Source organism: Typopeltis vanoorti, chromosome 7 (genome assembly GCF_054136105.1).
Source record: "Typopeltis vanoorti isolate ZY-2024b chromosome 7, IOZ_Tvanoo_1.0, whole genome shotgun sequence".
In the NCBI taxonomy this organism is placed as follows: Eukaryota; Metazoa; Arthropoda; class Arachnida; order Uropygi; family Thelyphonidae; genus Typopeltis; species Typopeltis vanoorti.
Window position 1 is genome coordinate 25,467,166 of NC_143555.1, and position 26,240 is coordinate 25,493,405.

General features: G+C 38.3%; 1 protein-coding gene across 10 annotated transcripts in view; it reads left to right on the forward strand.

The window, feature by feature from the left end:
• LOC150104529 (lachesin-like) overlaps positions 1 to 25,359 on the forward strand; it is a 1,086,504-nt gene extending 1,061,145 nt beyond the window's left edge. For all 10 annotated transcript variants that reach the window (XM_090395729.1, XM_090395728.1, XM_090395732.1 and 7 more), the window contains one exon: positions 25,230 to 25,359. The gene's annotated coding sequence lies outside the window, so the exon portion shown is untranslated. The remainder of the gene's footprint in view (positions 1 to 25,229) is intronic.
• Positions 25,360 to 26,240: the final 881 nt, after the last annotated feature.

The following is a 26,240-nucleotide window of genomic DNA, read 5'->3' on the forward strand; positions in this document are numbered from 1 at the left end:
AGTGTTTTACATCTGACCCAGCTCTCAGATCTATAAGTTAAAATTCGTTTGAACACTGTCTTGTATACATCTAATTTAGTGTTTTGACTAATTTCTCTCTTATTCCATATACATTTATTCAATTGACTTCCTACCATACCAGCTTTGTGGGTTCTGTTGTCTATTTCCATATTTAACTTACCATCTTCACAAAAAATCATGCTTAAGTAGCTGAAATGTTTTACTTGTTCTATAGCTTCTCCATTCACAATGCAGTTGATATTTTCAATGCTTCTGCCTATTTGCATTGTCTTTGTCTTGTTATTGCTGATCTTCATACCATATCTCTTACAACAGTTATTCAATTTAGTCAGGGAATCTTGTAGACTTGTAGCGGATTTATTTAGAAGTACAACATCACCCACGTTAAGCAAAGAGCTGAGATTAACATCTCCAATCTTGATATCAAGTTTAATACCACTTTCCTTCATTATGTGATCCATATAGATAATGAATAACAGAGGGAATAATGTATATCCTTGTCTGACACCAGACTTGACATTAAACCATCTTCCTGTACTTCAATTCTAAATTTATTTATTTCAATTTATTTGAAATAAATAAATAAATTTATTTATTTCAATTTATTTGAAATAAATAAATAAATTTATTTATTTATTTATAAATACAACTCATTTTATATATAATATTATTTATAAATTTATAAATCATATTATTTATAAATTACAACTCAAATAAAGACTAAGTATTGCTTGATATAATGCCCCACCATATGTTACAGTTATATGACACCATATAACTGTAGCATTTTGAAATGCTTCTCTCTTGGCACCTTGTCATATGCATTTTCCAGATCTACAAAACTTAAATGCAGATCTTTGTTATGTTCCTATGATTTCTCAACTATTTTTCGTAAAGTGAAAATCTGATCCTGACAGCCTCTATTTGGTCTGAATCAAGCTTGTTCTTCCACAATCCTTCTCTACTGTTTCTCAAGTATACTTGCATAAATCTTATAAATCTGACCAGGAAGCCTCGGTAGAGAAATAGCCTGTACCGTCAACAGGCTATTTTTCTACAACAGGGTCTAGAATAGAGGCAGCCTACCTCACAGTGCCACTTAATAAGGGCGTTCATTCAGCCATATTGCGGTAGGTGGCGTATTACGGCAACAAGATAGTTTACAAATATACTGTGTTTAGTTTAGAAGAGCTTATAAACAGTTTTATTGTGTGATATCCCCATAGAGCAAACATTTAATTTATATTATTATGTAATTGTTTAGCATTAATGTTTCTCTTGTAATAAAAAGAAAATGGCAATTGGAGATTTTCTTACATTTTTGTCTTATCCATTAGGGGCGATATTTAATTGTTTGCCTCAGGGCATAATCTAATCTGGCAACAATCTTGGAAATAGCTCTGTAATTCTCACATTCAGTTTTATTTCCCTTTTTATATACACTAGTGGCCAAAATTGTGGAAACCCTTTGGGTAAAGTGTATTTCTGAGATTTGATGGCTCATAACACCCCTTTTTTTTTTTGGAGTAATACCATAAAATTATATATCAATGGAAAAATAATTTAATCAAGAATGTAATGCAATAACTTTTATTAAGGATTTTTTATTAGAACAACAGTTATAAAAAAGAAAAATGAAACACAGAAAAAATGAGATATACAAAAATTCTCACAATGTGAGTTAATACATAGTTGGATAATCTTTAGCGTTAATTACTGCTTTGCAACTCCTTCCCATTGAGTGAACCAATGTTTTTAGTTCTGCAGCTGTTATAATGTGAAACCAAGATTGAATTTTTTCTTCTATTAATTGGGTTTTATTGCTTGGTTGCTTCTGACTAACAAGTTTAATAAAATTAGTTTAATGCTTTGTCCAAGTGTAAGCAAACAAAGTTTGCACCTGAAAATATCTTCAGGACTGAGGTAAGGTAGTGCAACTCTGAGCAAAGGTGGACAAATCTCTCACTATCTCCCATAATGCAAAGCACATCTCCTTGCAGACATGTATACTGCTATACATTAAGGAGAGAGCCACTACCCAGACTGGTTTCCCTTTGTTTTAGTGCGGGCATACCATTCCAAAAACTCTGAAAATCCCCTGGATCACCCAATAATGAGCGACCCACAGGATCAGAAATTCAAAAACTCAGAAACGCTCATTTGGAAGGGTGACAGCAACAGCCCAGCCTCAGTTAAAACTTCACTGGATACAGCATTGCCATTCATCACCCAAGCTTCCAATCGGTTTCGACCTTTATTCAGGTCTCGTCAGTGGGAGGCAGACCTAAACTTGGAACTAAGGCAGAAGCATTAGGAGAGGTCATATTTACCTGTAGGAGTTGCCAACAGGTGTACCACCTTATTATTAAATTACTATGTATTTAGAGAAAGATGTTGAAAGTTTATTTTTCACTTGGTTAGACTATAATAAATTTAGTTTAATTCTTTATCCAAGTGTAAGCAAGCAAACGTTGTGCCTGAAAATATCTTCAGGACTGAGGTAAGGTAGTGCAACACCAGGCAACTCCGAGCAAAGGTGGACCAAGCTCTCATCACTCCTTGTCTCAGTATCTCCCATAATGCAAAGCAGATCTCCTTGCAGACATGTATACTGTTATGATTAAGGGAAGGGCCACTATTGCCTGGTGTTGCACTACCTTACCTCAGTCCTGAAGATATTTTCAGGCGCAAACTTTGTTTGCTCACACTTGGATAAAGGATTAAACTAAATTTATTATAATCTAACCAAGTGAAAAATAAACTTTCAACATCTTTCTCTAAATCCAGAGTAATTCAATAATAAGGTGGTACACCTGTTGGCAACTCCTATAGGTAGATATGACCTCTCCTATTGCTTCTGCCTTAGTGTCTCCATGTTTCGATCTGCCTCCCACTGACGAGACCTCAATAAAGATTGAAACCGGCCCTTCCTTTAATGCATAGCAGTATACATGTCCGCAAGGAGATGTGCTTTGGATTATGGGAGATACTGAGACAAGGAGTGATGAGAACTTGGTCCACCTTTGCTCGGAGTTGCCTGGTGTTGCACTACCTCACCTCAGTCCTGAAGATATTTTCAGGTGCAAACATTGTTTGCTTACACTTGGATAAAGGATTAAACTAAATTTATTATAGTCTAACCATGTGAAAAGTAAACTTTTGACTAACAAGTTTCTTTAGTAGGCTACATAGATTTTCGATTGGATTAACATCTGGGCTATTTCCAGGCCATTCCAGCAGTGGAATATGATTATCTTGAAACCACGTTTTCACACAGCAGCAGCAACGTGACATGGATCTGAATCCTGTTGAAATATAAATGCTTCATTATCTTTTAAAAGATCATATGCAGAAGGCTTCAGTTTGGGCTCAAGTATTTCATTTATGTATTTTGAGGCATTTATATTCCCATTAATCATGCAAATTCTGCCCACATCTTTTGATGTCATACAACCCCAGATCATAACACTAAGTGGGTGTTTCATGGTAGGTGTAATACAACCAGGATGCAAATCTTCTCCGATTCTTTTCCTTGCGTATTTTATGCCATCTACCAAACGGGGAGATTTTGGTCTCATCACTCCAAATAACACTGTCCCTTTGTTCTGCTGTCCAGTTAACATGGGTTTTAGCCCAGTTTAATCTTTTCAACCTTTGTTTGAGAGATAAAAATGGCTTTTTTCGTGGAATTCTAGCATTTAGACCAAATTCCTGCAATCTGCACCGAACAGTCCTTGCACTCTGCTTCACATTGTATTGCTGCATCTTGTATACACCCAGATGATTTTCTTCTGTCATGTAGGCACAGTCTCTCAATTCTTCTGTCATCACTTGCTGTTGTGCACCTTTTCCTTCCTTTACCAGTCTGATTTTGTAGTGACTGAGTCTCCTTAAACCTCTTCAAAAAATTTAGAAATGCCACCTTTGGTTAAGTGTCCACCAATTTTTCTTCTAATTTCTTCATAACTGCAGCCTTATTCACTTAATAGTACTATTTTACATCCCTTTCTGGATGACCAGTCAACTCTTTGCGCCATTTCTTTAATTTTATTATGTTTTACTCACTAAATGAAAGAACACAAAAAACACCAACCAATCACATAACACACTGACAAATGTCCTCCTCTCAGCTCCAATACATGACATCAATAGCTGAATCCTACTGTGACCTTGTTGGCTCATTGGCAAAACAAGATGAAGACACCTGATTGGCTCTCTAAACCCTCATGCTCATTGGCTACATTCAAATGAAGGAAAGCTACTTCGTATCAACCTAAGCAAGTTGTGCTTCTTTTTTCTGGTTATTTGGCTATAACCTTTCATAGAATACAGATAATTGAACAAACTTTGTTGCATTACATTCTTGATTAAATTATCTTTCCATTGATGTATAATTTTATGGTATTAACCAAAAAAAGTGGTGTTATGAGCCATCAGACCTCAAAAATACACTTTTTCCAAAAAGTTTCCACAATTTTGGCCACTAGTGTATGTGTACTATGGAATTCGTCCCTCTGAACTATGCAGTACAGCATAGTTCAGAGGGATGAATATAAGACTTTTATATCTCCATACTTGAGCATTTCTGGTCGATTATCATCTCTACTCCTGCTGTCTTTCCACATTTCAGGCTTTTGATGGCTCTTTCTACTTCAAGTATGGATATGAATTCCTAATTGCATCCCTGTTGAGAGTTTACCACTGTACTGTCCGCTGATTGTTTGATTTAGCAACTTTTCGAAGTAATTACTCCATACTTCAAGGATATCTTTTTCTTCAGTTTTCATGTCACCTTTATCATCTCTAACTCCTTTTACAGCACTCTTTCCTCCATTTCCTCCTTCACCACTTCAACAACCTCCAGAATATTTTGCCACCTTCTTGTTATTTATTTTCTATGTTCTTGCCAAAGTCCTCCCATGACTTTTGTTTAGCTAGTTTTACACAGTGTTTAGCTTTCTTACATTTGTCTCTGTATTCTCTAAGAGCACAAGCTGACTTATTGGCCAGGAACTTTTGATATGCTTTCTTCTTTTCCTTCACTGCCTCCTTAACTTCCTGTGGCCACCATGGAGTTCTGATTTTTTTATCCTTGCAGACAACCACACCACATACCTCTCTGGCTGAATAATCAGCCAGGGAGGTATGTGGTGTGTAAATTCAGTGGCAAGCCCTGAATTTCTTTAGGGCTTGCCACTGAATCTCCAAGGTTTGGTTCCTGTTCTCAAACCCTTTCTTTTTTCTTGAATAATGTTTGTGTATTTTAGTCTACAGTTCACATCTCAGAGCTGCTCAACTTTTATTCACTTCAAAACTTTCTTACATGTTATTCTTTTCAATATGATATTCAGTTTTATTCTGCTCAAGACTAAATGATGATCACTTCCGATTTGAAATCCTCTGTACACTCTGGTGTCCTGCACCAGGGAGAAAACATTACTAGTCAATGAGACTTTTCTCATTCCATGCCTCTTCTCTCCAAGTGAATTTGTGTACATTTTTATCTTGGAACATTGTGTTAGTAATAACCCCTTCATGTCCTGAGCAGAAATCCAACAGGTATTTGCCATTATTATTAGCTTTGCTCTTTTCCCCAAATTTTCCCAAAATATTTTTGTATGTCATACAATGACATACAAAAATAATTAATCTTTCTATCATATCCCTAATCTGCTTACCAATGAAACTTTAGATGATAGGCAGAAAATGGGGATGTTTATCATTATATCCTCATAGGAAGCATTCCACAGACTGTCACCATCCTTGTCATTTATCTATAAATCTTCTTCACCACTTCATCATCTTATAAAGGTAGATATTTACATTTCTATCTCTACTTATTAATGTGTTCTTCATCATCCAAGTTATCCTTTCAACTATCACCAGAGGATGATGCCTTCTCTCAAGGAGAGTGATCATGTAGTCTTAATCTGAGAGGTTCCGAGTGTGGAATTTTCAGTTAGCAACTATGCAGCATGTATAAATTAAAGATACCAATAAATTATACACTTGGTTTAATCCTTTATCCAAGTGTAGCAAACAGAGTTTGCAAGAAGATGGTTGGAAAAACAAAGTGACACAGGGACTGAAGAATATAAGTGATTACATAGAGAAGTCAGAAGAGCTATCAAGCAGGACAAGGAAAAGTTCTGTGCTAATAAATGTCTAGAAAGAGTTCCAGACAAAGAGGAACAATTATAAAACAATGTTTTATTTAGTTCATGACTTAAAGCACAAGTTTAAGCCCAAATTGAATGTCATCAAAGACAGGAATGGAACATTACTAACAGAAGAGTTGGAAATCAAAAACAGATGGAAAGAATACTGTGAGGAACTGTACAACAGAGTGGATAAAGAAAATGTAGAGCCCTCTCATCAGGAAAATTTTGATTTGGAATCTACTCCAATTAGGCATGAAGTTTAAAGAGCAGCTTAACAGCAATAAGGCCCAGCTGCAGATGAAATACTAGCAGAGTTAATTAAGGCCACAGGAGATGGAAGGATAGTGTTTCATAGATTGGTTACAAGGATATGGGAGACAAGATTTTGCATGATCTTCAATAAAATTTTGCTGGCCTAGAGACTAGCAAAATTTTATTGAAGATCATGCTAAATAGGATTAAGGCAGAGATGCCCGATGAACAAGCAGGTTTTAGGAAAGGTAAGGGCACCAGAGATCAGATCCTTTGCTGTAGACAAATCATATAAAAATATAAAGAATTCAGACTCCCTCTGGTAATGTGTTTCTTAGACTACTCTAAAGCTTTTGATGTGTCGAGCATGTGAGACTGTGGGGAGTAATAAAAGAATGGGTTTTCCTCAACACACAATCAGGTTGATAGCCAACTTGTACAGGGAGCAAGAAGCCACAGTAAGAACAGGTGTTGGATTGATGACTGACTGGCTTCAAGTTGGAAAAGGAGTTAGGCAAGGATGTTTTCTTTCTCCTCACTTGTTTAGTATATGCAAAGGACATCATGAGTGAAGCATTGGATGAGCTCAAGACAGAAATTGAAAATAGGAGGTAATTGATCAGTAATCTAAGGTATGCTGATGATACAGTATTCCTTTGTAATGACATGGAAGAACTAGGATTAATTCTTGACAAAGTTAACAAGATCAGTAATAACAGAGGACTTCAACTCAGTCCTAACAAGACAAAGATTATGGTTCTCAAAGGAAATACAGAGAAGCTCTTGAGAAACAAGTGTATCTTAATGGAGAAAGAATTGAGGAAGTCAGCAAGTTTGAGTATCTGGGATCCATTATTAATGTGAAGAATTGCTGTTCGGAAGATGTCAGAAGAAGGTTAGGAGTGGTTAAAACAACAGTCAGAGACCTGTCTGAAATCTGAAGGATGGATCTATCTCCATGGGAACAAAGTTGAGGATTTTGGATGCAGTTGTTTTTCCAACAGCAACTTATGGATGTGAGACTTGGAACCTAATGAAGTCAGATAAGAAACAGATATCTGTTTTTGAGATGTGGTGTTATTATTATTAGTGACCTTTCCCACAATGCTATGCATTGTGGGAAAGGTCACTACCCAGACCGGTTTCGACCTTTATTGAGGTCTCATCATTGGGAGCCAGACGCAGAGGTTATACTAAGGTTGAAGTAATGCAGAAATCATATTTTCATATATGAGTAGACCAAAAGTGTCTCACCTTATTATTAAAATACTCTGGATTAGAGAGAAGATAGTTGTTGGAAGTTTTTCCACTTGGTTATACTATATAAATTAAAGATACCAAGAAATTTTATACTTGGTTTAATCCTTTATCCAAGTGTAGCAAACAGAGTTTGCACCTAAATTATTTTCAGGACTGGGGAAAATCGTATATAGAAGTTGATGACTTCACATCACTTGCCTTAGTTGTTTGCTATACTTGAATAAGGGATTAAATTATATATATATATATATATATATATATATATATATATATAATTTCTTGGTATCTCTAATTTATAGTATAACCAAGTGGAAAAACTTCCAACAGCTATCTCTAATCTAGAGTATTTTAATAATAAGGTGTGCCACCTTTTGGCTACTCGTATATTAAAATATGACTTCTGCATTACTTCAACTTCAGGATGCACTAAACCTCCCAGATACCAGTGCTGACCATATTGCACCTGCATCATGCATCACCTGTTGAATTATATGATATTATTAAAAAACTTAAGAATAATAAAGCTTCTGGACCAGACAGCATCTCAAACAGGGTAATCAAGCTGCTGCCTCATAAAGCTATAGTGCACCTGACCAGTATAATAAATGCAATCTTAAGACTTCACTATTTTCCTTCCACCTGGAAACTGGCTGATGTGATTCCTATACATAAGTCAGGCAAAGACCCACACTTACTGCAGAATTATTGTCCAATCAGTCTCATCTCCAATCTGGGTAAGGTTGCAGAGAAGGTCATCCTCTCACGACTCCAAACCTCAGTAAATGACTTCCTCCTAAACATCCTCCCTAAAGAACAGTTTGATTTTCGACAACACCATAGTACTACCCAGCAAATCCACAGAATTGTCGAATACATCACCACCAGCTACAACTGGCACCAGTGCACAGGAGCTGTTTTCCTAGACCTATCCAAAGCATTTGACAAAATCTGGCATTTTGGACTCCTGCACAAACTTATCTCAGCCGGTACCTAACTAAAAATGGTTCATCTAATCCATTCATATCTTCAGAATAGATCAATGCAAGTTAAAATCAACGGTTCTACATCGTCCCAGTGCCATATCTTTGCTGGAGTGCTGCAGGGATCTCTACTGGCTCCATTGCTGTTTTCTGTATACATGTCAGACATCCCACAGAATCCGATGACTTCCATTTTGGCCCTGTATGCAGACGATACGGCAATACTAACCAGATCTCTCAAATCCCACTTCGTTACCAGAAAGCTTCAAGAAAACCTAAAGCTGGAGGGTTGGTTCTCCAAGTGGAAATTGGAAGTCAACCCCCTGAAAAGCTCAGCCGTTCTTTTCTCAAAAAGGCCAATGTCTCCTGCAGGAGATGTGTTACTATTCAATACTAAAATTCCCTGGCAGACCGAAACAAATTACCTGGGTGTGATTCTCTACAAAAAGCTATCTTTCAACCAACACATCAAGTCTGCATGTGCAAAAGCATCTAAAGCCATAGCTCAGATCTATCCCCTAATTAATAGAAATAGCAAGCTCAGCAACAGAATCAAATTGCAACTATACGATGATGATTCGTCCTATAATCACCTATGCCTCTCTGCCCTGGAGCCACACCTCTAATAATAACATTATCAAAATACAGCGAGTGCAGAACAAGTGCTTGAGAATGATTCTGAACACCCCGTGGTATGTTAGAAACAACCAATCCACAGAGACACAAATATTCCCTGTATTCTCTCTTTTCTACAATCCTTAGCATCCAAGTTTTTCCTAAAGGCGTCCACACATCCCAACGATTTGGTTCAAGCTGCAGCATACGAGCAAACGGACATATTCAAATATAGAAGACCAAAAGCTATATTAGCCTCCTATAATGATGCATAATCTCCATGCCCATTCAGGGTGAGCAAACTGCTCGTAAATTTTACCCTCACTGTAACCACAACAGATAGCGGGGAATATGAAATGCATTTTGCTTCACCCTTAGACATAAATGTCAATTGTCTTATCTCAGGGAGGATTCTGCTTTTGGCTTTTGATGAGAATGGATGTATTATTTTAGATTGAGCCTGATTAGATTGCATACACGGTTTCTCAGAAATCTCGCATTGCACTGCCGCTGACACAGTTTGATTCCTACCGTCTCCCCCTCTGCATGAAACATGCAAGAGGTCAAATGGTTGGCAGGCCCCACCTGCAATGAGGACCAGTGGCGGATTTAAGATTTTATAGGGAGGTAGGTTTCCAAGCTGTGGCCAAGTGAGATACTGATACTCCTTTCCCCATTTAGTAGGACACTACAAGACTCAATATTGCTAGTAGACCAACTCAGTCTACAGGACTTTTGCTGGCAGGCTCCTAGCCCTGCAGGATTACATATACTGCTGTCAAACAATTTCTGCCGGCAGGAGATCACCGCTCGGATATGGAAAATATCAAGGAGCAGATCCAGATCTTTAATAACGAGCAGTCCCTAGAGGTACCGAAACTCATAATAGGCCAGCTTGAATCTGCCTGGCTGGGTTTTATAAAGCAGTACATTCAAACTAATAATCAGGATGGAGAGGAGGAGAAAATATCACAAGAAGAATTCATTACTGCTCTGTTACCAAAATCTCCCTGTCGAAACAACTCACAGGGGGAACATTCTAACAAAAATCGTAGAACTACAAAGGACCAGATGGATGAAGACTCGCCAACAGCAGATGTTCCGAGGAACACTGGAAAGATTCCACCTGTTATACTAAGGCAGAAGGACAAATGGACCACTGTCACATCAGCCCTTAGGGAACATGAAATCTCATATTCCTGGGCTAAAAATCAAGACGGAGTCAAAATCCAGCCAGCCTTAGTCGCTGACTACAGACAAATGATAAAACTAATTATTATTACTATTATTATTATTACGGGCAACTTCAGGGAGTCCTTAGACTCATCGAGGAAGGCTCCAAATCATATTCATCACAACTATTCGATATTCATACAGTATCTATCATACCTCGCCTTAAACTCATTCACTGTCACAGCATCCACCACAGACTCTGGCAGCCCATTCCACTTATTCACCACTCTAAAAGTAAAGAACCCAGCTCTAACACCCTTACTAACCACACTTTTGCCCAGTTTCCATGGATGTTCCCTAGTCCTCCCACAACCAGCCCTGTTCTCAAAAATATCTTCTGAATTAATTTTATAGAAACCCTTCAGTAATTTGAATGTCTCAATCATATCTCCCCTCCTCCGCCTATCAACCAATTTTTGCAACCCACAAATCCTCAACCTGTTCTCATAAGGTTCATTCCACAAACCTGCTATCATCTTGGTCACTAGCTTTTGGATCCTCTCAACCTCCTCCCCATCAAGAAGAAACCAAATCTGGGCACAGTAGTCGAGATGGGGTCTTATCAAGGCTTGATACAGAGGAAGAATAACCTAGTTGTCTCTGCTTGTCAACGTATTCTTCAACAACCAAGTGATTTGATGAGCTGATTTGGCCACTTTTGCAATGTGCCCCCTAAACTTCAACTCCTTATCCACCAACACTCCTAAATCTCGTGCCTCATCAATTTCCTGGAGTACAGTTCCACCAATGTAGTAAACTGCTGCTAATCTTTTCACCCCAAAAATGCATAACCTTACATTTTGCCATGTTAAATTGACATCCATTCTTCTTAGCCCAGACCTCCAATCTATCCAAATCATGTTGTAAAATTTTGACATCATCTGCATTCACTATTGCCCTACCCAACTTTGCATCATCTGCAAACAAACGAACTGTTCCTCTCAGATCCTTTCCTATATCATTAATGAACAAATTAAACATCAGTGGTACAAGAACAGATCCTTGTGGCACACCACTAGTCACAGGCCATCTTGTGGACTCTACTCCTGAATAAACCACTCTCTGATATCTCTCCATCAACCACTCTCCTATCCATCTCACAACCCTATATCCATCCCCATATGCTGCATTTTACTGATTAGAATTCCATGTGGTATCCTGTCAAAGGGGCCTTAGCAAGGTCCTTAGAATCACTGTAAACCCATTACCCATATCCAGTTCAGCCGTTCACTGTGTTATAATAAGTGAGCAAGTTACTGAGGCATGACCTACCTTTCACAAAACCATGCTGTCCCCAATACAGTATCCTATTTTCATCTATCCAATCTTGTATTTTCCTCTTGACTATTTTCTCCAAAACCTTGATAATGATTCCTGTTATGCTGATTGACTGGTAATTTTCAACAGCAGCCTTGGAACCACCTTTATGCAGTGGAACTATTTTCCCCTCTTTCCACCCCATTGGGACTGACCCAGACCCGAGGCTCAAATTAAACAAAATGGTCAAGGGCACTGACAATTCTTTAGCCGCTTCACGTATGACACGAGCTGGTATACCATCCAATCCCACAGATGTATTGACATTGAGGTTCTGTAATAGACTAGTTACCTCTACTTCATTCATCACAATTCCAGTATTAGATGTTGGTTCTTCCATTCCTGCAATGTCACCACCTGGATGATATACTCTTGCAAAGTGCTCATGGATGACAAAAGTCTTCCTTATCACACATTTGCTTTACCCAGTGAAAAGAATCTCAAGGTGGTACTTCTCTGGGTAACCAAAGGTGTCACCTCTGAAGAAATCACTGCTGACCTTATGAGTCGGGGCCTGACCCCAGTAAAAGTGAACAGGATGCTCAGGTCAGATAAACGGCCAATGCCCCTGGTGCTCGTAGAAATTGACAAGGCACAGAAAAAGATATATGAACTGACCACTATCTGTGGCCTCAGAATTTCTACTGAGCCAGTAAGGAAAAAGTCGTTAGCTGGGCAGTGTCACAGGTGGCGAAGGTTTGGCCATGCCCAAAAACTTTGCAAGACAAATTTCAGGTGTTTAAAATGCGCCGAGGGCCACCAGACCATCATGTGCACCAAGCAAAGATCCACACCAGCTAAATGCACCAATTGTGGAGGACCTCACCCTGCCAACTACAAGGGATGCATTACACACCCAAAGAACCATGGGTCAGCAAAAACTATCCTTCCAACACACTACAGCGATGCTCAAGGCAGCTGTGCGGGTTGCACCCCGGTCCAAATAATTTCCAGCTCAACAACTCAGGAAAGAAAACAAAGAAAACGTGCAGAGGCCGCACGAACTAAGGCCGTTCCATCCCATGTACAAATAAGTTCTAATTTAACATCAGTATTAACTGCCTCACTAGCTACCATGTTACAAGAATTCAGCATGACAAATCCTTCGCCATCCTCCACGAAAAGATTCCTACAAGGTACCTACTCAATTTTGACAGCCCTCAATAATGAACAAAAGAAAATTCCATCCCACCTCTTTCATGATCACTGCATGGAATGCAAATGGACTGAGTAACAAAATTCTGGAATTGCAAGAGTTCACTCATAGACACAATCCTGACATAATATTAGTAAATGAAACACATCTCAAGCCAGCTAATAATCCCAAATTACGGAACTATATTATGTACAAAACAGACACTCACCAGCAGTGGAGGAGGTACAGCCATATACATTAAAAACTACCTAAGCCACAATGTTCTCACAAATTCACAAACCAAGAACCTAGAGATAATAGGTGTTGAAGTTCATACCAACAATGCTGGCAGTATCAAAATCTATGCTGTATACAATCCACCCAGCATTCCATTACTGGTATCGGACTTAAACATCATTCTTGGCTTCACAGACTCCATCATCATGGCTGGTGACTTTAATGCAAAACATACAGCCTGGTAAAGCTCCACAATCAATGACAAAAGTTGAACTCTAAATCATTACTCAATACAAAATTCTATTGTTGTAGATGGACCCACAGAGCCCACCCATCACAGATCAGTTGGAAGCTCAGATGTACTTGACATAGTCATCCTCAAAAACATCAGATACCAGTATCAGTTGGAAACATTAAATGAACTTTCTTCCGACCACAACCCCATTCTGCTTAAACTTGGTACACAAGAGCAATTCTCCCTTCCACACTCTTTCATATCTTGGGATAAGCTCTCCAGAATTCTCCCTGACCATATTGGCCCAGTCCCTGTTATTCACACTAAAGAGGAGATAGACTTTGCTGTAAACAACCTAACCAGTCAAATCAAAAAAGCAATAAACTCAGTCACCCAAACTACAGTCTTTCACCCTAGTGGTTGGATCCCCCCAAGGAAATCATGGATCTAATCAGATTGAAAAACAAAGCCAGAAAGAGGTACCATAACACAAGAGCCCCACAAGATAAAACAAATCTGAATAAACTAAATAGACAAGTTCGCGAAGCTCTCCAAAAACATCGAAACCAAGATTGGGAATGCAAGCTAACGAAGCTAAACCCAGAGGACAACTCCATTTGGAAGTTCTTGAGAACCCTCCCCACTAAAAGGCAACTTTTACCCCCAATTCAGACCAAAAAGGGAATAGCCCATACTGACAAGGAAAAGGCAGAGGCTCTGGTAGACAGCTTGGAAAAATGCAACCCCTCTTATGAAAATTTGAATATCAATCTTATCTACAAGATTCACCACCAAGTTAAGCAGGCCATGACACAACAAAAGGATGACCCAGAACCTGTCACACCCACTTCTCCAGCAGAAGTTATAAATATCATAACCCACCTGAACAACAATAAGGCTCTAGGTCCAGACAGAATCACAAATAAAATAATCAAACTACTCCCCAGAAAAGGCATTGTGCATCTAATCAACATAATCAATGCCATCCTCAGACTCAAGTATTTTCCCTTAACGTGGAAGATGGTGGATATCATGCCAATTAAAAAGATTGGAAAGAACACCCAGCACCCCGAAAGCTACAGACCTATCAGTCTTCTATTCAGCCTTGGAAAGATTGCGGAAAAGGTCATCCTTATAAGGCTTCAATCAGAAATGGATAAACTAGGTATTATTCCTAATGAGCAGTTCGGATTCAGAAAAAAACCACACTACCATACAACAGATTCATAGACTGGTCAAATTCATCACCAAAGGCTTCAACTGGAACCTCCACACAGCTGCGGTCTTCATAGATGCTGCGAAGGCTTTTGATAAGTTGTGGCATCAGGGTCTTTTCTACAAGCTCATTACATTCAATATACCAACAAATCTATTAAAAATAATTCACTCATACCTCAAAGACAGATTCACGCAAGTCAAAATAAATGAAACTGTGTCAAACACACGCAAGGTCCTGGCAGGTGTGCCACAGGGCTCACTCCTGCCCCCCCTGCTGTTTTCTATCTACATAGTTGATATCCCTCAACCCAAGCTCAACAATCACTGCATTATATGCAGATGATACTGCATTATTAGCAATCTCTCAGCCCCAAACTAGCCATCAAAAGACTACAAAGCAGTATTCACACATTAGAGAAATAGTTGATGGACTGGAGGATTCAAGCAAACCCACAGACGAGTTCAGCCATACTGCTCACTAGAAAGAAGTTTCAGACCAGGGAAGACATACATATACTAGGGGTTAAGATCCCATGGCAGAGTGAAGTCAAGTAGCTCGGTGTAATGCTCGACAAAAAACTACAATTCACCAGTCATATAAAACACATAAGCTCAAAGACATCCAAAGTAATTGCGCAGCTCTACCCCCATGATCAACAGAAAAAGCAAACTGGACACTCAGAACGAACTTCTCATATACAGGATGGTAATACGCCCAGTCATCACTTGCGCATCTCCTGCATGGAGCCATACCTCGAATACAAATATTCAAAAGCTGCAGAGAATACAGAACAAATGCCTGAGAATGAGTTTAGACGCCCCATGGTTCATCAGAAATTCACAGAGAGGTCAACATTCCCTACATCACATCTTTCCTCCATTACCTAGCAGTAAAGTTCTTCATCAAGACAAATAATAATCTGAACCTACTGATCAAGCAAGCTTCAGGCTACAATGAAGCAGAATTCTGCAAATAACAAAGACCAAAATCAATTCTATGCTCAGCTGAACACAGCTAATCTCACTGCCCTTTCAGGCTGTTATATCCCTGTTTTTTCTTGTTTTAATCTTTAATTTCTTTGACTTTGCTTTAACTCTACTTAGCTTTAAGTTTTGTATCTCTTGTTATCAGACTTTCGGTTGCCGACAAATTTGTATAGATTAAAGACTGCGCCAGCCAGCAACTAAATTCTGATGCACTATCTAAAATACTTAAAGAAATTTGTAGGGATCAAGATATATGCAGTCGTGGTCCCTATTCTCGTATCACTATTGGTTTCCCCTTTAAATGCATGGTACGAAATTTTCCAAACGGTAATTCAAATCCGCAGAAGATATAACAAACTCGATTGATTATGTAAAAAGAAACACATTTATTATTTCACAAAGACAAGTATACATGTTATTTAAATTCTTAATCTTAAAAGAGTTCCCCTTACTTAATTTAACACATTTAAACTTCTGCACTATGATCTCTTACTGGGCATAAATTCCTCACTTCTGTGCATATATCTATCCTCAGACTCTCACAATTAAGTTACCTGATAATATCATATACGAAACATTACATATAAACACTAGACAATTCAATAAATCTGACATGTAATTCTTTAGGACAATAGTACTTATTTCCACTTAATTCTCTCCCCCAAAATATCTGTTAACACTTAATCACTTTCTGATCATATGACATTACTTTTCTTAAATCACTTAAACAGTCCGGAGCCCGGCCTCCTGTTCGGCTGGAGCCTAATATGCTTTCTCCTTAACAGTAGACAAAAGTGTCCAAGTTGCAGACTATTCCTATACCACAACAAGTAGATAGCGTGTTTCCTTAACTTTTGTTTCTTTACTCCACGGCTACTTTAATTCAACATTAATATAAGAAAATCTTCGCTTACCGTTCTTGCTTTGACTAGGTATTCTGATCTGTTCACCGTACTTCCTCTGATGGCGGGCTTTGTTCCTTTGTTCGACACGAACCGAAAGCACTCATACACAGACTTGTACGCTGACGTGGATTTCATCAGCAGCTCTTTCTCCTTATGTGTTTGAACACATTGTAGTTGCAGCTTTGACCTATGTAACACGCATAGCAAGGGGAGATCCTTGCTACACGTGGCGGCAAGCTCTACATAGCTCTCCTATGGGAAACTTGATGCTGACGAACCTTGGAGACGAGACACAAGAGGTAAGAGATAAGAGAGCGATTTGAACTCCCGCCAAAACTTTTATACTCCGAAACAGCTCCCTCACTCAGTGGTGTCGTCACGCATACGGCGGCAGCTGATTGGACGCCGTGGCTACGGACTGTCTTTACATGCCTTAAACTTGTACTTAGCTTATACATATTTACTTGTTAATATTACATGACTTTCTACTTTAATTCATTCACAATTACTATCTTAATAAACTTATGGGCTATCTTGACACTGTTTAGAATTTACACATCTGGTTATTTACATTTTCTCAGGACAATATACGGTACACTTCCCATCCGGAGGCACAAGCATGTCCTTATCCCTTGCTTTTGAGGTAACTTAGTGTTGGGTGGGAAAAAGGGATGACTCATCACTTTTTCCGACACAAAAAAGGCTGAGCTTAAAGCTCAATAATTCTCCACTCAAAGAACTTTCCTTCTCAGACAAAGGGGAATATGAAAAGCATTTATGCTTCACCCATCAAACCAGTATCATTCTGCATTCTGCTTATCTCAGGACAACTTTATGACAACACACTGTTAATTCAGAACATATCACTCAGACTACTCTAGCAGAAATGATAAATATCGTCACTCACCTAAACAGTTAAAAGGGTCCCAGGACCTGATGGCATAACTAACTGAATAGTAAAACTACTGACAAGAAAGGCGATAGTCCATTTGGTCAACATCACCAATGCCATTTTTAGATTCCAGCATTTTCCCACTGCATGGAAAACAGCCACCATCATGCCATTGAAGAATCCAGGAAAGACCCCTCACCTTCCCAAAAGCTACAGACCTATCAGGCTGTTGTCCAGCCTCGTAAAGTTGACAGAGAAAGTGATCCTCACAAGATTCCAAGCAGAAACGGATAAGTTAGGAATTTTTCCTAACGAACAGTTTGGCTTCCGCAAGGCCCATAGTACAGTTCAACATGTATGGTGGCTAATGGAAATCATTACTAAAGGCTTTAACTGGAAACTCAATACAGCTGCCATCTTCATCGATGCAGAGAAGGCCTCGTAAAGTTGACAGGGAAAGTGATCCTCACAAGATTCCAAGCAGAAACGGATAAGTTAGGAATTTTTCCTAACGAACAGTTTGGCTTCCGCAAGGCCCATAGTACAGTTCAACATGTATAGTGGCTAATGGAAATCATTACTAAAGGCTTTAACTGGAAACTCAATACAGCTGCCATCTTCATCGATGCAGAGAAGGCATTTGACAAAGTATGGTATCAAGGCCTTCTCTACAAACTCAGAAAATTTAACTTGTCAATCAAGTTAATAAAAATACTTAATTCATACCTGAAAGACAGATATGTGCAGGTTAGGGTCGGCCAAACAATCTCATTCAGACGCAGGGTCTTGGCAGGCATACCTCGGGGCTCTCTTCTGGCCCCTCTCCTGTTCTCAATCTACGTAGCAGACATCCCTCTTAACCCGAGAACAACATTCATTGCATTATATGCAGATGATACTGCATTAATGGCAAGATCTTTGAGCCCAAAACTGGCAACTAGAAGACTTCAAGCCAGTATACATATTTTAGAGTCATCAGCTTCTATATCTGAGTTGCACCAGCCCTGAAAATACTTCAGGTGCAAACTTGGTTTTATTGTTTATCCAAGTGTAGCAAACAAAGTATATAATTTTTGGTATCTTTAATTTACAGTATAACCAAGTGGAAAAACTTCCAACATATACAGCAGGTAATCATGACATACTTAGGAGGCTCTTATATGGCATTATTAAAACACTTAAGGAATAGAACAACGTAGTTAAGGATATAAATTAAATTAAACTTTAATAAATATTTTCCGATATTTCGGCAAACATCACATTGCCATTTTCTAAAGGAACTTACAAAAAAGTTACGTGCACGTAGGCACTACAACACAGAAACTGGGAATGAAGAGATGAAGCTATTGTTCTCCTAACAGTCCTGATGGTGCCCTCTAGCGGGCTAAGTAGGTGTTTTTGGCCGTTGAGCTGAAGGTCTGCAGATGTAGGCCTCCCAAATTTGGGGCAGTCGCATACAACCAAATTTGTTGAGGTTTGGAGAATTTCTTAGGGCTGAGGCTGATTCCATAAAGAGTCTTTCAAATTTGTATTTGCTACGGTGTATCTCTGTAGCTTTCTTCCACCGTATTCTGTGGCGTGTATCCAGAGCATGGTGAGTAGTCTATAGGGAAAAGGAGACAATCATGCCAGAATTGCTAGGTGATTAGACAAATTTAGAATTGTGAGGATCAAAGGAAGGAAACAAATGAGATGCTGTGGCAGGTAAAGACACATGCAAAGAAGAATGTTATAAAAGAATAGAGGTATTAGAATGCAGAAATATGAGAGTAGTGTGTGACAATATAAAATATGAAAATAGCAAAATTTTCAAAAATGGGTTGATTCCTGATTCAGAGGCATGTTATAAGTGAGGAATGTGTATTTTCTAAGACTGAGTGAATGAGATAAGAAGGGTGACTGTGAATGATTCAGTGTAGAAAAATAGTGTGCAATATGTTGAGGAGGCAATTTCTACTTACATGAATAGTTCTGTTGTCGGGTAAGAATGAATTTATTAACCAGTTTCCCCGAGTATATCTGGGTGGCTGCAAGATATCATGGTCATGTGCATAAAATTAAGCATTCAAAAAATATAAATGTGGCACTATTTTAGGGATAGCTCCAGTAAACAAACTAGTAAGATGTACATTCTGTCCAAACCTATTAGCCCTTTTGAAATGAACAAAAGAATAAAGGTATTAAGCTATTACAATAGCTTTATTCCAATATAGCAGTCACACTAGATCAGATATTGACACAGTTGATCCAGATATATACAAGAGAGTTTGCAGTTCCCTGCCTTAGTTGTTATACAAACTGAATCTCAGTAGCATGATTCTAGTGAAGGAGAGCAACAGCTAAGACGGATGAAATTAATTATAGATCAATCAATATCTTTGTGTGTTCAGCAAAATACTTCTCGATTTTTCCAAGCCATTTGACAGGTTTCCACAAGCAAAGTTAAAATAAACTGTAACATGGATTCAAGAGTAGCTGACTGACAGATATTAAACATAATGTAAGAAGTTTCCGAGCATAAAAAAAGGTGTAATCACTAATGTATCCAGGGTACATTTAGTGTACCCTGGATACATTAGTGTATCCAGGGTATGTATATATATATATATATATATATATATATATACACACACACACACACTGGTTTTGCTATTGTTAAACTAGTACATTAATGATTGTATATTTGAAGCATCATAAGTATGGCATTCAGTTATTTAGTGATGCTAAGGGGTACAGATGATAGAAAATTCCTGCAGGTTGACTATATGGGAAAATAACAATGAATATGACTGTGAGTGGGGTTTTACATTTTCCTCCAGTTGGTGAGAGCAGTGCTTGGCATTAGAAACGATGATAGTGTGAGAGAAGAGAGGATAGGGACACATGGCGTAAGAAGAGTGGATGTTGAAAGTAGCAATGAATGTGTGTATGGAGATGGAGCATATTGCAATGTGGGTGGTCAAGTTGAGACTGAGTGAATATATATGGTAAGTGATGATGAATGTGATTGGGGAAATCATCCAACCAGTGGTTTGGACAGGACTTGGTTATAGACCTTAAAAATGAAATGATGTTTGTTTGCAAATGCGAGAAGTATCAGAAATAAGAGGGATGAAATGGTTTCAGTGATTAAGTTTATTTGCCCCAAAATCATTGGAATAAATGAAACAGGTTGAATGAAGATTATATCATAATGAGAATAGAAATGGAAGGATACAGCATTTTTTAGGAGGATAGAAAGGGCAAGAAATGCTGCTGATGATAGCAGTGGAATTAAGTCCATATAAGGTAGACAAGAAAGAGAGAAATAGTGGCACTGGTTATGGGGCAGTGTTGTGTAATGTGGAAGTTGACAAGAAGCCATATTTAGATGGATGTTACTATAGGCCAGAGAATGTGGAGGGTGGTGATGAAGAAATGCATAAACAACTTGGATTAGTGAACAAAGGAAGGATAATTATTATGAGCGATTTTAATTATGGTGGTATAGATTGGAATGAAGAAATAGCATTTGGGAATAAGGAAAATTAATTTCTATCTCAGGCAACATATAAAGGAGGGCACATGGGGATCGAGAGTTTTAGATCTAATCATATCATCAGAGGATGTAATTGTGAGTGGGGTTTCACACTTTCCTCCAGTTGGTGAGAGTGATCACCTGGGTTGTGGCTAGCCATATACAGATTTCTATGAGGAAAGGATATATGTGGAATTATAAGGCTGTTGATTATGCCAAGCTTAGGAGACAGCTTGGAGCTATAACGTGGAATGAAGAGTTGAGCGATAAGGAAATAAATGCAGCTTGGAAACTGACAAAGAAATACATAACAGCATCGATGTGTGAATGTATTCCGAAAGCCAAAAGGCTGAATGAGAGGATTAAGCATGAAATCAGGAGGCAGTAAAAGATGAATAATGGTAATAATCCATTTCATGAAGAGTATAAAGAACAAGCCAAGAGAGTGGCTCAGTTAGTAATGAAAACAGAAGTGTAGTATGAGCAGAAAAACCCTAGAGAATTTTTTTTAGATATGTGGCAAGTAGAAGGAAGAATGATCGTGGTAAAATGATGTCAGTGGATGAAAGTGGTGGAATAACTGCCACTGAAGATATTGCTGAGGAATTCAGTGATCAATTTATAAGGATGTTTCATCTTGATTAGAGTGGAATCATGAGGAACTTAACTGTAGAGGATGGCTTAAATAAGCAGGAAGCATTGAGGAAATAAATAACCTTGATGTCAATAAGGCAATGGAATTTGATGATATATCACCATTCGTCTTAAGGGAATTGGTATTAGCATTGAATTCTTGTTTAATAAGTCTTAAAATGGCAAAGGTGGTTCCAAGGGAGCAAAGAAGGTAAAATTGTTCCACTGCATAAAGGTGGTGATAAGTGTGTGGATTCAAATTATAGGACAAGTCTGTGTATCTCACCAATGGGTTTGAAAACATCGGTATTCTTCGTGGTTATTAGCATGAGTTTGTTAAGGGGAGATTGTTTTACTAGCTTACTTACATACTATAACAAGGTGACAAATATCTTGGACAGGGGAGATGTATATACAATGGTGAACTCAGATTTTGCAAAAGCTTTTGATTATAATAAATTGAAACTGATGAGATTGGATAACAGACTTCTAAGTTGAATCGGTGACTAGCTGTCAGATAGTCGTATATGGGGGTGCGCTATCCAGTAAGAGGAAGGTAACTAGTGGTGCACCACAGGGATCAGTTTTGGGACCATTGTTGTTCAATTTGTATATTAATGAATATTGGGATGGTTTAAACTAGTAATATGCAGCTGTTTGCAGATGATGCAAAATTGTGGAGAGCAATGCAAATTTCACTGCCTTGCAGGAGGACTTGAATAGATTGTATGAATGAGCAGGTAGGAGGAATTATCAGTTCAATGTTGCAAAGTGTAAGGTTTTAAAATTTGGTAAGCAAAGGGGGACATGGATCTGAAATTCAGGGACCACATTGCACAAGTTGTGAAGACATCGCATCATATAATGGCAATGATGTGGAGGACCCTGACATGCAGAAATAAAGAGGTTATGATGCCATTGTACAAGGCCTTGATCAGACCTCATATGATTATTGTACACAAATCTGGTCACCGGGCTTTCATGGTGATGAGGATATGTCGGAAAGGACCAGAGAAGATTCAGAAAGGTTGTCAGTGGTCTTTGGAATATGGAGTATGAGGACAGATTGAAAGAATGTAAATTGCAAAGCCTCGTGAATAGAAGGGGTACGATTGAGACATATAAGCTAGTCAAGGGGTTGTTATCAGGTCCTCATAGGAGGGGGGGGGGGGAATAGAACATGAGACCACCACTGGAAACTGTATAAAGAGGGTGTGAGCAGAGGGTTCTTCGCATAGAGAGTGGAATACATTGCCTGAGCGTGTTGTGAATGTAGACACAATGAATCATTTTAAGGCACATTTGGATGAGCATTGTGTGCCATAGTGTTTACCTCCCACGATGAGTTTTTGACTCCATGGAGGTTGGATGTTAATAATAATATCGGTTCAGTGTTGTCAAGTGTAAAGTTATGGAAAATAACACTGAGGTAATTAATATTATATTAATGAGAATTTGAATTTGCAGTGGACAGAGTTAAATATTAGATTAAATTAAACTTGTATATGATGTACTAGCAAGAGGCAGTGTCTTTGCATGAAGAGTAGAATGAATTGACAGTGTGGCGAATGTTACACACTGCAAAGGAATACAAGACAAACTCTATTACATAAATTGGAGCAGATTGTGATGAAGGTGATTACATGGATAAGTGCGTGACTGAAGGATCTAACATCAAAGAGTTTTATGTGATGGAATTTAATCAAGGAGATGGCAGGCGATCTGTGGTATGCTGTAGCTATTTAATTTTTTTAATTTTCACACTGTTACACACAAATCACACATTCAGTGAGATTTGTGTGTAACAGTGTACCTCCCATGGTGGTGGTGGTGATTCTTTTGACTTGGAGATGTTGTTAATATTTGTCTTTTAAAATAATAATGACCTGTAAGAAAAATATTTTTCCTGCTTTGCAAACTTGCATAAGGCCACATCTGTGTTCTGTGGATATGAGGAGACACTTGAAAAGATATAGCTTCTTGTACCCAAGTTGATACCAAGTCTATAGAATTGTGCATATGAGAATATAGTGAGGGAATGTGGTCTTCATACTTTGAGGAATAGAGAGAGAGAGAGAGGAGAGGGCATATGATAGAAACAACAAGTTAGCAAGGGAATCTTGCAGTATAGACACAAGTGAGATTGTGAAGTAACTTAGGGGTTTTCCCTTGAAGCTGGCTTGAGATGTTCTTCTAATGTTGCACATGGAATGGAGACTGTTAGATGAAAGATGTGATAGGTATATAAATATGTAAGTTGGTTCTCCCTGGATAGGTACTCATAATAATAGTCTCAGTTCTAGCAAGAGACATAATTAACAAATTTTAGACTGATTATATCTCAGAAATTATTATTATTATTATTATTATTTTAACGGTGTCTCCATGGAGTCAAAAGACTCATCGCGGGAGACCCGAAAAATGGTGAAAGTAAGGGAACTATTGGTTAAGGCCAGAAATCATGAATGATTGGATAGCAGCATAGCCTTATTAATTTACTCACATTCTGTAATAAAGCAGAGGATGATGCTAAACTTTCAAAGGAATACCAGACGAACTCTATTACAAAAATTGGAGCAGATTGTGATGAAGGTGATTACATGGATAAGCGTGACTAAAGGATCTAACATCAAAGAGTTTTATGTGATGGAATTTAATCAAGGAGATGGCAGGCAGGCGATCTGTGGTGTGCTGTAGTTATTTAATTTTTTTAATTTTCACATTAATGTGAATGGGCATGATGTCTGACTATTAATGCAAAGGATAATGGTTACCAGCTTAAAATAGCAAAGTGTAAAGTTATGTACTATGGGAACAAAGGATTATAAGCTGTGTATTACATTAATAGAACTAGAGTAAAAGCATAAAGATCAAAGAGAAAAACAGATCATGGGATTACTTGTATGTTGAACAGTGTGCAGACAAATAGAGAAAAGCCATCTTGGAGCATTGCCAAGATATAAACATCTGGAGGGGGGAATGATGTTAACAGTACACATTCAATGGGCATTTGAAGGAAGAAAGCGGTATCAAACAATATACCCAGATTCAGAAGGATAAACCAGGTTGGAATTAGACAGATGAATAGCATCTGCAGAAAAATAAAATGTATAAATACAATTGGCAAGTTGATGAGCAATACAAGGCTCAAGTATGAAAGATGTCCAGTATGGTTTGGTAGGGAAGCAAAAGCTGATTATGCCAAAAAATTCTATGTACTGAGAAAAAGGAAGAATAACTCTAATGAGTTGATGGTAGGGAAGTAAAAGAATAAGACCATCACTGGGTGTACTATCTAGCAATGCTAGATGTGAGAGCAGACTGATAAATTGGGGGTGCTTATAATATTGCAGAACCTTAATGCAGATGTGGCCATCAGATTATGTGGGATATCAGCCAGCTCCTCTGGTGCATGGAAGGCAAAATCATTCCAATGAAGCTCCAAGACAGAGGTAACAAATTACAGACCAGTCAGTATCTTTGGAGTCATGGTTTTGAGAAGTTGGTTTTTATAACTGCAGATATTTGCTACTATTTAATAAATATGTAAAGACTTATAACATTTCCTTCTTTATCTTTACCGAATTAACTCAAATGCACTTGTTTCATAATAATTTATTTTGTTTTCTAGGAACTAAGAAGAGAAGCCATGGTGTTGTGCAAAGATATACCTCTTTTATATGCAGCAAGACTACCTTTGTGTACTACATTCACATCTAGTATACACTTGTAACAAATACTATACAGTACATATGTGCATTGTAAATAAATATTTTTGTATATAAAATAAGGTTTGTATTTTCTCCTTTTTAATACATATAATTAGTAATAATAGCTTTACTCAGTGTTTAGTTATTTATTTTTTTATGGGCAACCATTAACAAAAGCCGGCCTGGTTGGCCGAGTGGTTAGCATATCCGCTCTCCAACCAAAAGGCTGCAGGTTCGAATCCCGCTGTGGGCATGGACGCTTGTGATTGTCTGTGAAAATAATAGTGGTGTTGGTGTAGATGAGGCGGTTTGTGGATAAGGTTGAGTGGCGGAAATGGAGAGATGTAGAGTAGGTGCCTCCCTCGATGAGTCTTAGGACTCCCTGGAGGTGTCAAATAATAATATTAAAAGCTTGGATAGGTAGGTGAACTTTTATAAATCAGAAGAAAAATTTGTTAAATTACAATATATTTCCTTTTTTGAAGAAATACAGTGAATGCAGACTATTCTTTTTTATTATTATTATTCAGGCCTCCATGGAGTTAAAAGATTCATCATGGGAGGTCCTTCCTAAGAACATAGTCTGTCAAGATTCATCAAGGGAAGGTCCCCCTTAAGAAACACAGTCTATCACACCGCTCCTTAAACTCATTGACCGTTCTTGCTCTCACCACTCCATCAGGCAATGCATTCCACGGTTCAACCATCCTCCATGCAAAGAAACCACTCCTCACCATCTTGCTCACAGTTTCCTTTCGTATTTTCCAGGGATGGCCTCTTGTCATCACTCCTTCCCGCTATTCAACAAAGCGAAAAAATTCCCATTGTCAACCCTGTAACCACCTCTCAACAGTTTAAAAGTCTCAATCATATCACCTCTCCTTCTTCTATCAAACAAACTCTGCAGTCCGCATTCCCTCAGCCAATCCTCA